Here is a 20,444-nt window from a genome sequence, read left to right as displayed (position 1 = left end):
TTACAGACATATTCACGTGTTCTTTTTTACAGGATAGTATTTATGTATAGTACTGCTGATCTTTAAATTGATTTGTCAGTAAATATGTATTACACAAAGTCCTGGAATTGCGCCCCCGAGACTGCTGTAACATGAGTAATACATTATTGCTGTTTTCACTGTTATCTGGCAGGCAGCATTGCCTCATAGTAGTATAAGGGTCAATGGAAGATAGAGGATAGAGCTTTGAAGTCTTTTCTTTTGTGAAGTTATATTACTCCACTAAAGTCCTCAAAGGCAACTGCAAACACTACGGGACTGTGTTACAGGCAGAGTGAGTTCTGTATAATAATCAACCCGCTCATCGTTACAATGAAATAATCCACTGACAAGTAAAGTGCCGTTATTGATTCTTATAACGGATAACCCGGTGATCTCAAATAAAACGCTTACGTGGTGAAAAATTGTGTTTATAAAATTAGAGACTGAAAAAAAAATCTGTTTATGGAAACTGGATAAATCGCAATCGCATACTAACACAAGATTGCTAACAGCATGGGATGGTGGGCGGTACTGGTCAATTCGTCGTTTCTTTCTTTTTCAAAAAGCAAGCTTCCCGAAAACCCGTACTCCTTAATAATTGATAACAGTCCCATAGTAAAACGGGGAGCGCCCAAGTTTACATGAACGTGTGTCTCTGCAGAGTTATCTCATCGTGTCTTTCACCGGTGTTACCACGAAATGTCCGCTAGGAGGCAGGCGACACAATCTGATTGTGAAAGTGGTTTTCACTGTGTGCAGGTAGACACGGTTCTGCAGGGTGCCGTGCGGTTCTGATCCAGTACAGGTGAGAGACTGCACCTTCAGGAAGTTTGCGTGCACGGTTTGTTAATGCTTTGGCGGTGTACACTTCGTCTTTGAAACGCCTTTGGGGTGCAACGTGCGTACGTATTTGTATTTTGAAATGTTTGTCTGACTGGAGCGTTCTATTCACTCGTCATTGATCTGTTGCAATTACATTTAAAGTCACTTTGAGTACCTGACTGCTGTTCTGTTTAAATTAGATAGCACGGTATTTTAAACAAAACAGTCTTCTGAGACAAACGACGGTAAAAACATGACCACTGTGCCGGGAAACTATTCTTAGAATTTTTTTTTTTTTTTTTTGTCGTCCGTTTTTTCTGTCTCACGCTAAAGGAAATGCCAATGCAGCATTGCTATTAATTTTAATGAAAGTGTGTACTAGCTTCGTGGCCTCTCCGTATCTGCTTTAATTAAACAATCCATATTGTTCACTTATAATAATAAACAATAAATAAATAAATAAGATCGGCTTCAGCGTCCTGTGCAAAAACCCGAGCGATGGAAACCATTCTAGCATTCTGCTGCAACGGAAATTAAGGGCACACACGGTAAACTTAGTTATTATATTTAAATTAAAATAAAATTAAAACACACACACACAGGGAATGATGATTAGGGTCACGGGGGACTGCGCTACGTCACACCAAGCGTGACGTCGTCAGGAGATATCGATGATTTATTTAATATGAAATCGCAGGTAGACGCTTGAATTCATTACAATACAAGAAAACAGCGAACAATTTCATGGTACGTTGAGAGAGCTGAACTCAAGATGGTTATAAATTAAATTTTTTTTTAAAAATGTAAAAAGTCATTTTTCACTTGTTCCAATTTCCGTCCCCTGTTTACCACGGTATATTTCGCACAGTATTATTATTATTATTTTGTGTTGCAGTGTTACCATGGTTATCTGTCAGTTTACCATAGTTTACCCTGGCTCGCCATGTCTAGTCATATTCTTTTCCATACCTCGCTGTTCTTTACTGTGCTTACCTGTGCTTCACCATTAATGCTATGTTAGTTACACTTTGCGTTGCTTTTACTATGGGACACTTTTATAAGGGCACACGACACAAGACCCCGAGTCATTGAAGAGCGCCCTAGAGCCTCGACAGATCTCTCTTCCAGGTCTGTGGGTGTGCTAACGGCTTGTGCTTTAGTTCCTAAGGAAGAGAAGGGAAGTTCAATAGTGATAGGGATGAAACACAGCCTTTAAACATCCAGCAGGACACGACAGTCCCAAAGTCTGGAGCATGCCTGATGTTCACCAGCGCGGCTGTGTTTGGTTCACCCGACAGTTCGTAGGGTTCCTAGCTTTGTGATTCTGCTCTGCTGCTCCCTCCTTATTTCTGGTGTTTCAGTGATTCAAACTTCACTAGTGTGCAAGTTTTTATTTTGCAACGTCCAGCATCTGAATCGCAGCTGCACAGCCACATTCAGAAAGTTTTCGCTCTTAAATTATTTTTTCTTCTGTCTTACTTTTTTTACCCTAGTTCTTATGATTTGATTTGTGACACATTCTCTCTCTCTCTCTCTCTCTCTCTCGCTGAGCTCACTGAGCTGAGACACAGACCCCCTTTCCCTCTCTCTCTCTCTCTCTCTCTCTCTCTCTCGGTTACTCTGCCTGCCTTTCTCTCTCTCCCTCTCCCTCTCTCTCTCCTCGCCAGCGGCTAGGAGGTGTGTGGCTGATGGTATGAGGAGCACGGGGTGCAGCGTGCTCGAAAGGGGGCCTGTCACTCACTCTGGAGCAGCCATATGTTTGCTGGCGTGAGCTCCGAGTCCGACGCTGCCAGCAGCATTAGTTTGTGCCAGAAGATATTAGACTGCCAGCAGGACGTCATTAAGGAGGCACGATGATTGATTAAGCGTGAATCCGTGAGCAGGCAACTCTCCAGATCTCTATCAGGAGAAGGAGGGGGGGTGGGGGTGGAGAGCCCCCTGCAGATTGGGGGGTGTAATTGCATCAGAAACAGGATGAGCTAGGATGAGCACCGCAAGGGAAACACTTAAGAGCTTTTTTCACATTTGCATTTATTAAAAAAAATATTGTTTTTTTTTACAGAAGCAGAGTGATAGAGGGAGGAGGCCGGGTTATCCTAGTGGTTAGAGCTGAGGGACTGGGAGACAGACAGGGTTGTCCTAGTGGTTAGAGCAAAAGGTGGGCATTGTTCCTCCTAGCTACTGTCCGGCGCTCTAACCACTAAGCCACTCCGGTGCTTTTGTAGACACACCTGTTACCAGGTTCTGAGAAGAAGCAGCTTTGGCATGGCTGGCACTTCTGTAAGGCTATTTCTTTCCCATGAATTGAGTCAGATCCTGGCCCCACAGATTACTGAATTTCTTTTACTCCCCCCCACTCCCCTCTCGCTGTGTCCCCAGAGCCATGCTGTGTGCCGCTCCCTCGTGGAATGACTAATGAAATGGAGCGAGCGCGATCGAGCCCTAGGACTCCACCGCTAATGTTTTGTTTGGTATTAAAATGCGAAAGGCACTAAACTCCCACTGATTTCAATAAAAACATATGGAATGGGCTCATCAATCAATCCTCACAGCGCTATGATTATCTGGGACTGGAGGGGGTGGGGTGGCACACACACACGCACACGCACACGCACACACACACAGAGCTCTGTCACACCTACACCCTGAGACCACGAGACTGGACTGCACAAGAACACGATGTGTCTGTGGAGGGACTGAGTGAGTGAGGGAGCGAATGGGAGTGTGTGTGTGCTTGTGTTTTTATAAACTCCTGCACTAAATAAAACACCGGGAGGATCTGCTCTTGGTGAACTGAATTGATGTCGCTACGTTGTTATATAAGTACGAGACCTTTTGTTTGATTGTTTCATTGTTTCCAGTGCAGTGTTTGGAATAGCAGGCTAATCTCAATGCAGTCCAGGTTCTGTCTAATACAAAACAAGAAGTAGAGAAACGGGGAGCCTTCCCCGACACGTGGACTCGTACAGGGATGCCCATGATAACCGACCCCCTGTATTCATTCACTGTCATTTAACTGACCCCCTGTATTCATTCACTGTCATTGAACTGACCCCCTGTATTCATTCACTATCATTTAAATTAACCCCTGTATTAATTCACTATCATTGAACTGACCCCCTGTATTCATTCACTATCATTGAACTGACCCCCTGTATTCATTCACTATCATTGAACTGACCCCCTGTATTCATTCACTATCATTGAACTGACCCCCTGTATTCATTCACTATCATTTAAATTACCCCCTGTATTAATTCACTATCATTGAACTGACCCCCTGTATTCATTCACTATCATTGAACTGATCCCCTGTATTCATTCACTATCATTGAACTGACCCCCTGTATTCATTCACTATCATTCCAGTGCATGAAGTCAGTGCTGATTTGGATCCTGCTGGGGTTCAGTGGGGTTCATCAAGCTTCTTTGTCCATAGAGGGTGACATCCCCCAGACCTGTGTAACAGGGCGCAGGCTGAGAGTGACGCAAGCGAGCATCTTAACCGCTGTGCAAAAGAGGCCGGCTCACCTGCATTTCTGTGACGACCGCCTGGAAGTGTGCAGAGGTAACACCAAATTGTGTTGAAGATTGACGCAGTGGGTCCATATGAACGACACTTTCTATACTAAACGTAAGCCTGCTGTAACACTCCAATCCCCATGTGCACAAACACAGCTTTCTCCCGAGCTGCTGCCGGGCCCAGGGGGAATGTGGCAGCGGGCTGCGATGTGTCTGAGTGGTCCCGGGGAATGTAGCAGGCAGGTACAGTGTTTGGAAGAGGAGAGCTGTTCTCAGCCCTGCCGCACTGAGGGATCCTGAAGGCAGGGTCTGACCACCACATCAGGGAAGGAAAGGACAGCTCCACACCCGAGCGCTAGCCTCGTTCCCACGCCTCGCACAGACAATCACAGGGCTGCAGCCAGGCACCTCCGGAATGTCGGCTTGGAACTTGGAACTTGGAACAGAAAAAAAAAAAGATCTCTTAAGTTCCTGAGCTTTCGGAATGTACAAGATACTTGGAGTTTTCGATTGCAAGAGTCACCCAGCCCGGTTCTCCTCTGCCCTGATTGGGTTTCCATCAGAACGGGGGCTAGGGGAGAGGTTTGGAAACTTGAACAAAACCAAGCACGCCAGTAACTGTCAGCCTCCCTCCCTCCACCAGCACCCCTCCTCCTCTCCCCTCGCCCCTCTCCCTCCCTGTCAGTTCCTCACGAGCCTCCATCGGGAAGCGTGTCACGTTGGAGTCTCTCCCTCGCTGCCCCTGTCACTCAGCTTCCTGCAGGGAGGGGGTGCTGTGCTGGAACACGCCAGCTGTCCCCGAGAGAGCGTGCAGGGACCCCCGCTGCTGGAGCACAGGCAGGAGGGGAGAGAACACTGGGATAACATGTCACGTATGAGAGATCGAGAGACAGAGAAAAGGGAATAATTCACTTTTCTTGAACAGTTGGAGGCTTCACTTGTTATGAGCGATTTACTTTTTGAATGGTTCGGGGATGGCACAAAGATCAGTCACTGCTTCGATCAATTTAATAGATGGTTTTAAACATGAAATCGTTTGTCATGTGCCCTACGCTTCACTTGTCCACATGGTGTGTGTGTCTCTCTCGCTCTCTCTCAGCAGTACCAGGGAAACAGACACAACTTGACCAAAGGTGGTGCTAACTATTCTCCACCTCAAGGTGGCAGTGTTGGCCAATTGAATTCCCCGCTACAATCACATACTTGTAAATGTATGTTACTTTTTTTCATTCTTTCAAAGCCACAGACAGGTGTATAGGACAGTTACCTCCACCTGCCAGGCGTCTATCACAGTCTGGTAAAGCTCACCCTGCAGTGCGTCTGGGATGTGGCCCCGATATCGTGTTCTTTTGAGTATAAGGCAGCTGAACCCATTTCCTGTAATTGGTTACCTTGCTCTGTAGTCAGTCAGTGCTGGAAGGAATGCTTAAACACCTTAGAATGATTTGAACTTTTTCTGTTTTTAAAAGAATACAAATAACAGGTTTAATCTGTTTAAAGAGGAGAGGAGAGGAGAGTGTGATTGATCTCCTACAGCTGTAATCCCAGCTTTCGGTTTTATTGATTCCAGGGGCGCTGACAGCGCAGGACTCCAAAATCCTGAAAGTGTCGTCTGTAGCGGGGCTGGTGCTTACAGAGCAGCTGAGTAAACAAAAGCAGCTTTTCTGAGACAAGCGGTCAGGCACTGAACACTGCTGCAGTGTGCATGTGAGCCCGTGTTATTAACAATAGAGGAGAAAGAACATAAGAGTGGAGGAATCTGGATTCAATCCATTTTTATACCTCCTGCTAGTAATAGCAATGTTATCACTGGTTCCCCCTGGGATCTTTCGGTTCTTTGTATTTTATACTGGCATATATACCGAGCATCAAAAGAAACTTATCACTATTAAAACATATTTATTTTTTGAAAAAAAATAAGGTATATAAATGATGGACTTTGACGAAATGTTTTTGGTTTCTTTTTAATCACTCGATCATTCATCCTTGACCATGACGCGCTTGAGTGACTATGACTGAAGCATATGCACTTAATCACCTAATTAGTGAGACAGTTGATTGGACTCTGGATATGATTTCAGCTGTTGAATTACAAGCTTGAATAAAAGCAATAAAGAAAAACACAGAAAAAAAACAATATGCCACGTCTGTCAAGAGAGCAGCGCCTTCGTGCGATCGGCATGTTGGAGGCTGGACTAGGGCAGCGTGCTGTGGCTCGCCGTCTTGGGAGCTCACAGCCAGCAATTTCAAACCTGGTGAGACGGTATAACCAAACACACTCTGTCAATGACAGGCCACGAACCGGGAGACCAAGAGTCACAACACCTGCCCGAGATCGACAGATCATTTTGCAGCATCTTCATGATGTCAATTGTTAATCAGCACAATAAAAAGTCACTGTACCTGATCTAAAACAGAGTGTGTCATTTTTCAATCACATCTAGTGAATTTTATTCAAATATAAGTGATAAGTTTCTTTTGATGCTCAAATATAAGTGATCTGTTTCTTTTGATGCTCAGTATATTTTAATAGTTGTAATGTTGCTGCAACTGCTTCCTGCTACAGTCACTTTGCATGATGTAGTTCAATAGTATCACTCCAGTGGTCCAGCTGCAGCCATGTGACTTGAACCTTTTTCAGGAACAGCTGCTTGAAACCTGGTTCCAGGAGAGCTAGTGTAAGGCAGCTGTGCTCTCTCAAACCCCAAGTCTCCCCTGGTGTGCCGTGCAGGGGCATGGAACTTCAATCTGCTGAAACCAAGTTCCAAGCGTTCCCTCAGCCTTACTGTCAAGGTGCGATACGTACCTGTGTGATTTTTGTTAACCTTACGTGAAAATAAATGACGTTAATAATAATAATAATAATAATAATAAAGTAGACACCCTGGGCAGCAGTAGGAACTGTTTATCTATGTAGTTTTGTCTGTAGTTTGAAGTCTCTGCATATTACAGGTGGACGTGTGAAATACAGGCAGAGGTGGGTCGTGGAGGGGGGCAGTTTATGGTCAGTAAATGGATTTTCCAAGCTCGGCTGGCACTGCTTTCAGGATGTGAAAGGGGAGCAAGCCTGTGCTGGGAGAGAACAGAGCCGGCTCTGTGTGTCAGCCAGCGGGGAATGCAGCGGGCTCCGACACTATTTTCATTTAATTAAATTTCCTCCGAAATTAAAGAAATCTTGCAGTCGCTAAGTTCCAGCACTCCGCAGCAGCGCTCCGCAGAACAAATCCCTACATTTCCTGAACAGACCCGGGCAGCGACAGCAACCAGAGAGCCAGCCTGTATGCACACATCCAGATGGACTATTAACCCACTGTGAGTCCCTACTGTGCACTGAATTCTCTATACTGTACTGTATTGAATGTGCTGGCTATCAGGTCCCCAGTACTGAGTTCTCTATACTGTACTGTATTGAATGTGCTGGCTCTCAGATCCTCAGCACTGAGTTCTCTGTATTTTACTGTATTCAGTTTTCTTTGCTCACATACTTTCAGTACTGAGTTCTGTGTGGTGCGTTTCCCTGCAGGGCATGCACAGTAATCATTTAGAGACACAGACTGTGGGGAAGCCTGCGGTCCGCTCCACCCCCTCCTCTCTCCCCCGCACTTTCAGCTGGCTGCAGTTGTATTTTGCTGAGATCGCAGTAACGCCAGAGAAGCCGAGCCGCGAGTCCCTTGCAGTCCCCACCCTTCACTCCAAGCCCCTGCGGTTTAGAAATATATCTTTTTTCATGTTTTTAATTTCCTGTCATAAAAGACAAAAAAAAAAGAAGAGGTTTGGCAAGCGAGCCGCGCTGTGCAGAGAGATCGACTGAACCAGCGCCCCCGTCACGTGGGATTTGAATACGCGCTTCATTTATCCAGCCGTAGAGATTCCACTGGTCAGTCAGAGAGACAGGCCAGGACTCCAGCACAGCCCCCGTGCCCCTGGGTTATAGAGCCAGCAGGGCCAAGTGTTCCAGAGACAAAGCTGCTTCCACTGTGGCAGGGGCGGTGATGTCTTTCTTGTAAACTACCTTTGCGAAAAATGTGCTAAGATTTGGTGCCACCGTTTTTCCAATCTGCCTATTTTGAAGCAAATGCTAAATCTAAGGCAGTTTTTTTTTTAACATTATAAAATGTTCCCGCACCTGATCTGTCCCTGCAGGGTGATTTCTGGTTTTACATGCCTCTTAGATAATTGTGCTTTACACTTCAAAATAGGGTTTTCAAAACCGAGGCACGCTCTCTCCTCTCCCTTGCAGAGCTGTGAGGGGAAGCTCTCCTGACGTCTGCCCGGAACCAGAGCCAACGCCTCTCGCCCATCCCGACTTCACAAAAAAACAAAACCGCTGGTCGTGCAGTTCCGCCAGCTTGCTGTCCACTTACGAGCTTAGGGGCAAAGCAGACCCCCAGCAGTCAGCTTTCAAACCCGTGAGCGATTCTGTTTTTTAAATCTCCCTTTCCTCCACAGAGCGTTTTTAAAGTCAGGGAAGGCGGTAATATAGTTTTTTTTTCTGTTAAAGTCCTGCTGAGCCAGAGATGGTGAAATTTAGGAAATGTCAGTTTATCTGTAAACGTCTCCTGGGCACCGCCACCAATTGAGCATGAAAGATTTGATCAGGGAATCTTTTGAAATTACAGGTTTTAGAGGCTGTTCAATCTCTCTTTGATTGTCGCCACTAGCGTTTTTGTCCCACCCCCTCCCTCCCCTTGCTTGTTCAAAGTGCTGTCACTCAGCCGCACTGACCTCCTTGCCTGATAGGTACAGCTTGTACCGCAGCATGGAGCTGTGGAAACTGCGATCGCTCAGTTTCCTTCTGAACGTTGAAGGCTGGCCACTGGAGGCTCATGGATTCAGAAGTCACTGGACAAAGTGGACAAGCTTTGCCGGTCTCTGTAACTTCTGAATTTATTCAGCAATACATATCCTCCCATCTGCAGAAATGTTAATTCTCACTAGCAGTCTCGCTCTTAAAAGAAATGACCCTGCATTTTAATGGCATATTAAGTGCGTGAATCGTAATCTAGAAATGCTAAAAGGAACCTAACAAATTCAGTGACGGACGTTTGGACTAGAAGTCTTTTTCAGTGTCTTCAAAGCTCTCCAAACTGCCTTCTGCTCCAGAGGTTTGTCGAGTTTCTTTTAGGGTTTCTGAATTCAGCGCTTGTCTGTGTTTTAATAGGGGAGGATGCCTGTACAGTGAAGGCAGCCCTACGGAAGATCAGACAGACATCATGTAATCAAAAAATAATAATACTACAAAATGATATCGTAAAAGTCTACCGGAAGCCATAATAGTAGTACAGTGTTTCATGTTAGATTTTGACATGTCACATTTTGTCAGTATATGGGAAAACTACAAAGCGGTATGTAATTCAATATGAAACTTAACATTATTCAGCAGGTTTCATTTGACTATGAAGCACAATGAATGAATTCTGTAGGGTGATACAAAACTTTTGCCCATAGCTGCGTGATACAGCATCATTTTCAGTGTGCAACCGAATCAGGGCCACTGTGCAAAACTTTTGTCCATTGCTGTACATGAGTTTCTCTCCTGTGTTTGCTTGCTGTCTCTCCCTCTCTCTCCCCCTCCCTCCCTCTCTCACAGCAGTGCTGGGTAAACAGAGTGAATTTACAGTGCTCGAATGTTGTCGTAAGGCTCATTAGGCAGGACGGAGCCCATAAAGATCACAGTTGTTTGTTTTACAGTCCCGGGGAGAGTATAAAGCTGCGTGGGGTGACAGTTATAGCGCTGTAACTACAGGACCTCCTGGATCTGCAGGCCAGACTGCGCTGCACGGCACAGGGGGCAGGGAGGGGGGGGGGGCGTCATTAACCACACTGAGAGAGCGAGGGGAGGCAAGGGACCCGACCGTCCCTTTACAAGGAAGTAAAAGATATCAACGGGTCTGTCCTGGACGGCAGTAAATATAACTGGAGTTTCTTATCTCGTAATGAAAAAAATGACTTAATCAGAAGCAATGATAGCGAGTAATACAGCATAACACAAACACACACACACACAAACACATACACACAACCACACACAGACAGACACGCACACACATGCATGCATGCACACACACACTCACGCACACACACACAGACTCGCACACACACTCGCACACAATCACACGCACACACACACCCACAATATGACATCAGACTTGCTATGATAATAGAAGCAAGACCTCTAGTTGAAGCTGGGCAGTGCTGGATTGAAGTTGACCTCTCAGGCTGACAGAGAGCTCTGTTCCCCAGTTTAGACAAATCCCTGTCCTGTGACAGACAGCTTGCTGTTGTGCTGCACCTGGCCTGTGGACAGACAGACAGACATACGGATGAACGGATGGTGTGCATTTCAGAGAGTGGCACAGAGAGACAGGGAGGTGTGTAGCCGACTGATTGAAGCAGAGAGGTTGACAGATCAGAGACCAGACTGGGGAGGGAGGGTCCTGCCGGTCTAACCGAAGGCTATTCTATGTGTTTGATATAAATCAGAGTGCTCTCCCCCTCCAATCAAAGCAGCACACAGCCAGCTGCAGCAGGAGGTATTTCATGTACATCTGCTTCCTCGCTGTTCCGCTAGCCTTGCAAGGGGGCTTAGCGCCTCTATAACTGTACTGTACCTCTGGGCTGCATAGCTGTTTAACCCTCCTGTTATATTCACAATGTAGGGACCTCTGTTATGTTTCAGCTCATATTGCACATTGCAGTCCTGAATATCAGTTTGGATCAGTACTCTTGGGATCCGTACCCTCCAGCTAACTAAAGTAACCCAGTTGCCTGTTTCCAGTGCTGCATTTTCAGTTGCTGGTGGTATGAACGGATCTGCATATCTGTGGTCCCAGGACCCACTGTGATGACACTGGAATCTGACAGCCGACCTTGATTCATGCGTGGAGATGCTGCCCTTGTTATATTCCCATCGTTTGACTTGAGAAGCAATGGGCTGGTGGGGAGAGTTTGATTTTTTCCACCTCTTCCCTTTTGAGGTTGAGTGAGAAACCACGGCATGTTCAGAGTGGGCATCTTCCTGGGACTCAGGATTCCTTTGACTCCGGATCAGCATCATTCCTGTCTGCAGTTTCAGACACGTCCTCTTCCACTTCACTGCCTCTGTTCTTCAGCTGCTCATTTTTGAACCTCTATCAGAGAGATGCTGTTACTTGAGATCTGTAGCAACCTTGTTAATAATACAATTATTATTATAATACAAGATCAGTTCTAAAATAAACATCTCAAAGCTCTTGTTTTCTGTTTAGAAGTTCGGTACCCCAACCTAGGAAAAGTCGTTCAATATTATAGAGGGGAGAAAACATCTGAGCTCAATGGAAACCAGTGTCGGGTCAAACAGACCAGAAACATAATGGTTGCTTTAGCCCATGCAAGCCAATGAGGCAATCAACAATCTCCCTGCAATTATCTCATCAGCTATCATTTCGTTCGTTGCTTGCTTTAGATTCCAAAATGTTTCACCTGCTTTCAATTCTGACCTCGACGTTTATCCAAAGAGATTTTGAAACTGGGCTGTTCAAAATGTTAACCCCGCCCCCTCCCCTCCTTTTGAAAGGGACAGTGTGAGTCCGAGGTTAAAAATAAAATTGATCGTCAATTTGGACGGTGTTTATCAGAAGCAGTGGTTGGTGTCTGTTGTCTCTTATTTTCTGAAAGAGAGACAGTCAGCACCCGCCCCCCGGCTCTACAATAGTGAGAGCTGGCAAGCTGCACCGTGCCGTGGTGCTGCAGAGCTAGTTTGCTGCCTCTATTACGCTCCCAGCGTGAGGCTGTGCGAGCGAGGGGATGAAATTGCTCAGAATTTGCTGGTAATTGAAAATACCTGCCGTGCCCCCCCTCCTGGTGCACCCCTCCCTCCCCTAGCTGTAGCACCGAGTCCTTTGTTCCTCTTGCCCCTCTTTCAATCCTCCCCCATTCCTGTCCCCAATTGAAATGAACAATTGAGCCCCAATTACAGCCCTGGATTGAAGTAGTCCTCTATACCTTTTTTTTTGTGTGTGTCTCAAACACAATTGAAGCCATTGAATGAAGATGCCAGTCTACTTTCTCTTTACCCCCAGCAGGGGGGGGGCAGTTTGGAGAGAAAGAAAGAAAGAGAGAGTAAGGGAGGGGGGGACGAGATGCATAGAAAGCCATCATCGATCTCTCTCTCTTTCATTTTCTTTCCCACTTTTTTTTCACAGCAAGTCTTAAACGGTTTGAGGATGGCAACAAAAAATGTTTTCCCTTTTTTGTGTTTTAAACAAAAAAAGATTGTATTTCTGGTAACGGAGGCACAGTGTGCTGGAGATAACTGAATAAACTGCTGAGCTGATAAGTGTGTGTCTGTGTGTGTGTGTGTGTCTCCCTCGCCCTGTCTCCTGGATCTCACCCTAACCCTAACCCTAACCCTGGATCTCCTGATCTCCAGACAGAGAGGAGCAGAGAGATCAGCTGTGTGTCAGCCAGCAATTACCTTCTGTACCCTTCTAATAATCCCTCGCTCGTTATACTGGAGCAGACGTTAATTATGCAAAGCAAGCCGTGCTCATTTAGAGGAGGGGGGGGGGGAACGCCCTGAAAACGAGCCTCCGCAGGCATTAAGGTTTCAAGACCTGCGCCCCCCGATTGTAACCCCCCAGCCTCATCCTCACCCCCCCCCCCCCCCCACACACACACACTCAGACCCATAGCCTTGGCTTCTGGTAATGAAGTACAAATTGAATTGGGCTGTGCAGAGATACTCGGAGCGTGGAGTGTGTAATGGGAGCCAGCATCACTTAATTACAGACTTAATTACAATAAAAAATTCAGCTTTTTATTTATTTCTTTTTGGTTCTCTCTCTCTCTCTCTCTCTCTGTCATATCCTGGAGAACTTCAGTTACCATCCTTTGTTGATCAGGGTTTTAAGTGCTGACATCAGCTAAAGTTTTTTAAATAGAAACACTAACGGAGGGGGGGGGGAGCAGCTTTTTATGGAGACTATAGGGGAATATCAGTTACTTCCCAGGCTGGATGCTTCTGTAGAAGGATCATGGGAACTGCTTTGGAACAGGGAGATGCAGCTTTGCTCTAAGGCAGGATATGTGTGCGTGCAGAAAAAGGATGTGCTGCTTGTGGCAGGTGTGTGTAATGTTGTGTCCGGCCCCTGTGGAGCTCGGTGCAGGATGGAGGTGCGAGAGCTGGAAATGGTCCTCTCTGATCTGGTGATTGGAGCCCAGCATGGTGAATCGCATAGCAGGGCTCCCTGTGGGGTTTAACTGAGACAGGGCCAGCCACACAATAGATATAATGGCAGAGGAAGTGGCTGTTATTTCTAACAGATAAGATGACCATTGACAGTGAAGGGGGGGGGGGGGGGATTCTTACATTGAAAACCTGAAATCTGTCGTCCCCCCCCCCCCCATGCTGTTTAGTCTCACACTCAAGGTCATTTTCAACAGTATAGTCTTCTCTCTTTCTCTTCCTTTCTCTCTCTTTTTCTTCCTCCTTTCCTCTCTCTTTCTCTTCCTCCCTCCATCTCTCCCTCTTCCCCTCTGTCTCTCCCTCTTCCTCCGTCTCTCTCTCTCTGTCTCTCTCTCCCCCCCTCCGTCCCCCTCTCTCTCTCTCTCTCTCTCTCTCTCTTCTTCCCTCTCTCTTGACTCAGGTTCCCCGCAGTGGGCTGACAGCGCTGGGTGGTCTTGGGCGTGTTTTTAGGGGGTCCTTGGAGTGGAAGATGAGTAAACAGTCTCATTGGCTGACATTTCCTATTTCTGCCTCCTTCCTGTCTCTCTACCTCCTGACCCTCCTTTATCACTCGCTCTCTCTCTCTATCCCCTTGCTTTCTTTTGCACTCTTCTCCTCTGTCTTTTTTTCTCCCCCTCTCCCCCCTCTCTCTGATAGAGATGTTTCCAGCCCCGGCTCTCTGTCTGTCTCTGGGCAGGCAGGTTTGTTTTGGCCTGGCTGACAGTGCTGCACAGCTGCCTCTGGTTAGCTGGGAGGAAATTGTTTTTTAAGGGCAGATCTCCTCCTCCCTGCTGGGTAGAGAGCTCTAAGACAAGGGGGCTGAGTCACCTCCTTTAAGCGGGACAGAGGGGAGAGCATGAAAAAAGCAATATTGAGGCTAAATTCACATCCCTTTCAAGGTGTTATTGTTTATTTTTAATTGTATTTGGCACCACCTGGTGGTCAAGTGTTGTAAGTAGCATTGGCATCAGAGAACAGCCTTTGGTAAAAATGGTAGGAGGTTCATTGAATATGATCTCAACATACAGAACACCCTCACTATAACGGCCTTCATTAAAACGAACCTTCGGCTATAACAAACAGAAAAAAAAGTTAATGTAAACACACACTGTTAGCATCCCGGTCTGCCACCTCCGCATTGAAGTCAACTATTTTGTCTTAAAAAGTCTTAAGTGTGCGCTGTGTAACTATGCTTCTGGAATGAAAATCATTTTATGTTGCAACAAAGCTGGAAACGGAATTGATTGTTTTAAAAAAGGAGTAACGCAGGCATGTCTCTGTGGTGAATATAGATAGATGTGCAAAGGAAAATTATTTAAAGAAAAAAACTTGAGGATGTGATGAAGTTTTCATGTCAGGATGATTTGGAATAAACGCTCAGTTTGGGATTCTTGCATGCTGGGTTAAGATTTGCTGCACTTTGAAACGATTCATGACAGATTGATTTTGAATAAATGTTCAGCTTCGGTTCGGGATTTGTGCTTTTTCTGTACTGTGTTTTAATTCTTTAATGAATAGGATAAAGCAAAGGCAGAATACTGCATACAAGAGACAGACAGGTACGTGTAATTCTACTTGTGTTCACAATCTCATCTCAGTGACTTACTCCCACAGTTTATCGTTCATTTAGATTGTCCTTTTGAAACGTCACACTGACATATTTACTTAAACAGAGAGAAATGCTTAGCCAAAACTTGGTACGGACATTCTTCAGCACAGGTTATTATGGGGGTAGATGGGGAGCAACCTGTCTGCCTGTCATTTTGAAATCTATTTATTCATTGTGTACCAGTGGTGGTGGAAGCATGTTAAATGAGCCACAAAAGGTTTTCTTTGGGGGGGGGGGGGGGAATCTTTACCCCCTGTGCAGCGGAGAGCTAGTGGGGGTGTCCCTGTGGTCAGTCAGGGGTTAACACTCCCTGCCTCTCCCGTTGTCTGGGCCGGTGCTGCGAGGGTTAACTGCGTTGGCTCCCTGCGGCCGGTGGAATGAAACCAGATGGACTAATTTACAGCCAATTAGCCGCGGCTCTGTAAGTAGAGCCTCACCTGCACAATTAAATCTTTTATTAAAACCTCCAGCTCTGCATTGCATGACACAGGGAGCGTTCTGCAAGCAAGCAACTCATTCTCTCCCAGATGGGAAGCCTAATGCTGCGAGACTGGGCTGGAGAGGTCTTGACACACACACACACACACACACGCTCCCAGAGAGGAGACGCATTGCAGGGAGGGTATACAGCACTGCATTAGTGATGCACACAGGTGTACAGACTGCTATGCAGTACGCTGTTATTAATAGACAGCAACACCTTTTACCTACAAAGATGTATAATATATATAGATAGATAATCTGTGTTGCTTTGACTGTGAGTGTAGAAGCTGGTCTTCACTCCCTGCCATAGATATGTGTAATGTAGGCTAGATGGTCAGCCAAAGCATCTTCGTATTGGACAGCGCCATCTAGTGCGCAGCAGCAAAAGCGCCAGCGAAACAAAAACGAAACGTGATCCAAAGTGGCAGGTCGCAAGATGGCAGATGAACTGATGATAGCAGCTCCTGATCTCGCAGTCACTTTAACAGAAACGAATCAAGAAAGAAAATCCAATAAAACAGCCCTCCAGAGTGATTGCAAACACTTGATAATATTCAGACGTGGAAGAGGGGGAGGGGAATGCATTGCACCCTTGATCAGACAGACAGAACAGGGGGAGGCGGGGTGCGAGCGAGTGTAAAAGGGGGATACGACGCTGTGTTGGAATGTTGCAGGAAATTTGGGGATTAGCAGTAATGTCTGATGTGCCATTCCAGTTTGGGACAGGCTCGTGAAGGAGGAGTGTGTGCGAGCGTACGTCCATAATTCACTGAATCCTTTCAGATTTGGTTTTTGTTCCTAATCAAAACCATCTGCTCTTTTGCTCCCCCTACCTTCCCTCGATAGAAAGCACAGAGATCATCCTTGCCTGTACAACGTGCTCCAGTTACACTGACATCTCGGCACTGTCCTCTCCTTGCTTTCTTCATGTTGCCAGTATTAACCGAGGTGAATAATCTCTCGCTCTGTGATGGTTTGTTTCACCTGGTGCAGATACAGCCTCGCCCCACAGACACCTGTGTGCTTCAGGTACCAGTATTCCAATCTCTGTCAGCTCTCGCATAACCTGTATGTCAAAAAATATACCTGTGAACGCCTCTCCAAGCAAAAACTGTACGGTACGGGATTGCACTGGTCCCTGTAAAGCAGAAACCTGGGACAAGCTGTTAAGAAAAAGCTTTGAAAGGTTGCTTTCCTTTGACTGTCCCGGGCACATCAGTTACCCAGCTACCCTGTGAGCCGTGAGGAGGCTGTTCTGGAATAGTTAGTCAGCATAAGAAATCTAGCAGCAGTAACAATAGAGAATCATGCATCATCAAGGGGTTCTGTAACATAAAACCAAGAGAGCCATCCTTCACTGGTCAAGTAAGTTGGGGTCGGAATCCTATTTAAGGTGGATTTCATCGGAATCCTATTTTAAGGTGGATTGTCTGGATCCTATTTTAAGGCACTGTGCCCTGGGGTGGGGTCTCAATCTTTTGTCTGGAACACGATTTGAACCCTTGCCTATTAATCCTTGCCTTTCCTGCACGGTCTTTCTGAGCTGCCTTAATCTGCTGTATTGTTTCCTGTGGATGAGTGAACCCGTGCAAGCTAATTGTAACAGCTGCTATCTCGAGTTGCTGCCCCTTCCACACCTCCTACTCTACTCCCCCTCGGAAATCTGCAGTCTCTGGGGTTCCTATCCGGGAAAGAGAAATCTAATTGAATTGGTTGTGAATTAGCAGGGAGTCTCCACGGGGTGGGTGCCCAGCGCACGTTGCAACTTGCATTTGGTTCTGACTGGACCGTTCCCGTATTTAATTATCTTAAAGGCGTGCTGACGAATAATAATGCTAATCTCTTACTAGAGTAACATTATTATTATTATGCTGAGAATCATTTGGCATAAAGTTCAGATACAGCACGTAGATAAACTGCTGCATCCTGGCACCTTTGCTGTAGGCCACACATGGTTAGAAACCAAGAGATCTTCAATGCAATAAGAGTGGCCAATGATGACATTGCTGTAATAGGAAAGACCTTGGCTGGCCTCTTTTAAAGATATAATTACCATGCTTCGAAGACACCAGGGTTACTCTGACACCTGTCCTGCTAAAGACTCTGTGTTCACTTCCTGTGTTACAGTTAATGGTGCCCCACCAAGCTGTAAACTCCAGGCTGCACCTTGGAAACGGTGTGGCTTCCTGCTAAAGGAATAGGGAACCAGCTGCCACAGCAGAGGAACTATCTGGACAAGAAACAGAGACCGTGAAACAGGTAAGGTGGCATCAGGAGACTTTATTGACAAGTCCCCGTTTAAAAGGATGCTAAGGCTTATGAAAGCTACATTGTAATCTGTTATGCTGAGCTTTAGACAGTCAGGTAAAGGGAAGTAATTGATGTGTTTGAGAGATCTGTAACTCTTTGTGTGGGGAGGAGGGGGGGGTTGTTTTTTTTTACTTTCTCTCTCCAGTTTTTTTTCCTCTCCTTTCATTTCAATTTTCCGCTCGGTGCCCCCGACGCTCTGCTGATAATGATGGCACAGTTTAATTTCAGTGCACTTCATTCAAATGGCATCTAATTGCCCCTGCAATGCTGATCAGCGCATGCCATCCCTACTAGAGCAGAAAGACGAGGCAATCTTCGTGTTGCAACGAGCGCTGGGAATTGAGAACGCAATCCAGCCGCGGCTCCCGGAGAGATCCCTGTTCCAGATGGCTCGCATTTAGAATGGGGAGGGGCGGATTGCTGGTAAATAGGGGTGGCGTGAACCCCCAAACAACCACTTTACAGATAACACCCCACTCTTTTTAAGGTGGCAGTAAAACCAGGCTGGCAAACTCTCAAACAAGTCCTGTCTGAGCCTGACATCCTTATAAACAAGATGTTGCTCCGTGGAGAAATATCTTTAAATAGTAAATACGTAAATAGTAAATACGCTGCCAAGTACCTTTGTGATGGTGACAGAAGTGGCAGGTTACAACTAAACCAGGCTAAACAAAGTTTTGCTAAACTTTACTAAACTATAAAAATAGCTAGGAGATGGAACAGGTGACCAGGGTATTCTTAAACAGACACAGCCCGGCACCCCCATGCTCCATGCTTGACTATATTGACTCTGTGTTCACAAACATGCAAGGACAGTTTACGAATAAGCAGTGTTTAACCTAAGATAATTTTAGAATTACAATTCTAAAATGAATAAGAAACCACACAAGACTACTTGCAAGTTTCTAAGTTAAAAGTCTTGGTCGTTTGTATCTGGAGTGGTCATTTTATTGCAGCACTCCACTAGCGATCACCAATCAACAATTTAGACCCCTATCGCAGTGCAGTGGGGTCCGGCTGTCTCTGTGTTCCAAAGTGGTGCCCAATTATTGCAGAATGAGCAAATAGTTTAATTGCGTTGAAGTAAGTGGATGCTTGGATGGGAGACTCCGTGTATGTGCCGAGAGGGTATTATTAGGAGTGCTATTATTATAATTCACTGGCAGTCAGGCAGACACCCCCCCGCGCTGTCGCTGTTAACCCATTCCTCCCCGAGAAGCCTCCATCTATTGGACTTCAACCAGCAGTCTTTATTTTCTCGTTTGTGAATACAGCAGTGCTAGGCTCGCTTTCCAAAACCCGTTCTGTACCAAAGCATCAGACCAGTTTGTATAGCGAGTAGACGGCATTTACACTGCATTGCCTCGTGCTACCAGATGGGGGCAGTATTATCAGGGTGCTAGAACCTCGTGCCTCTATAATGTATGTGTCTCTTTTGCGTACGTGCGTTTGCAATGCGTGTCTGTGTTTCCGTGCCCGCGGCGTGTTGATGTTTCCCCTCGTGTTCCCTGTTTTATACAGCCTGGTGTTTGTGTTCTGCGTTATCTCTCTCTCTCTCTCGTTGCCGTGTGTTCCGCATGCCTGTTCTCTTGGTATTTGAGAATGTGAAATGTGTTTGAGAGAGCTGTGAGCGATCCTGTCTCCCAGTCCGGGTCTCTACTGCTTTGGGATCCCCACAGGTTGCTCAAAGAGGTCCCTGGGGAAATCCTGGAAACCTCCCTTTTTTGGAAAACAAGATCTCAGTCTGGGATTACTAGTAGATGTAACACAAATGATAGAACCAGCGACAAAATATATCTATATATATATATAATGTGAAATGAGAATGTGTGTGTGTGAGAGCGAGAGTGTGTGTATGTGTGAGACTGTGATTGTATGTATGTATGTATGTATGTATGTATGTGGTTGGCCATCTCTCTCTCTCTCTCTCTCTCTCTCTCTCTCTCTCTCTCTCTCTCTCTCTCTCTCTCTCTCTCTCTCTCTCTCTCTCTCTCTCTCTCTCTCTCTCTCTCTCTCTCTCTCTCTCTCTGTCTCTATCTGCCCCTCAATCTCCAGCCTGCCTGTTTAGTCTCTGCTCTCTGGCTCCACGCTGCTTATCAGCGCTCTCGTTTGCTCACTCACTCGTTTCAGAATCACACACGGCAGATAGCCGGCCTGTGTGGGCTATCTGCCGGGTTCAAGGCTCGACATGCAGGGGAGCAGACCACACCTGGGGGGGCCCCCTCACAGAACAGCAGATCTACAGCGTGACACACAACGTGTACTTGTGGTCAAATACCAAAATATTACAGAGAAATTCAGTGAAGTTAGAAAGGTAAAAAACAAACATCTTTTCCTTTAGAATTGTGAAATGAATGATTAAATTTAGGCTGTTTTAAGGGAGTACATGTGAAAGATTTTGGGATAAATTCTTAAAGCTCCAAGCAAATTTTTTCAGAGAGGATAAACGCCCAATAAAGTTACCAATCCAGA

The 20,444-nt window shown here is 46.0% G+C and overlaps 1 long non-coding RNA gene across 1 annotated transcript; it reads left to right on the top strand.

Moving 5' to 3' along the window:
- Positions 1-710: 710 nt before the first annotated feature.
- LOC131702937 (uncharacterized) lies at positions 711-6,772 on the top strand. Its single transcript, XR_009309611.1, has 2 exons — positions 711-826; positions 4,213-6,772. It is a non-coding gene; the product is annotated as an uncharacterized LOC131702937 (long non-coding RNA).
- Positions 6,773-20,444: the final 13,672 nt, after the last annotated feature.

This window comes from Acipenser ruthenus, chromosome 31, assembly GCF_902713425.1.
Source record: "Acipenser ruthenus chromosome 31, fAciRut3.2 maternal haplotype, whole genome shotgun sequence".
Taxonomy (NCBI): Eukaryota; Metazoa; Chordata; class Actinopteri; order Acipenseriformes; family Acipenseridae; genus Acipenser; species Acipenser ruthenus.
Note: the sequence above shows the minus strand (reverse complement) of the source record. Positions and strands in the feature narration are given on the sequence as shown.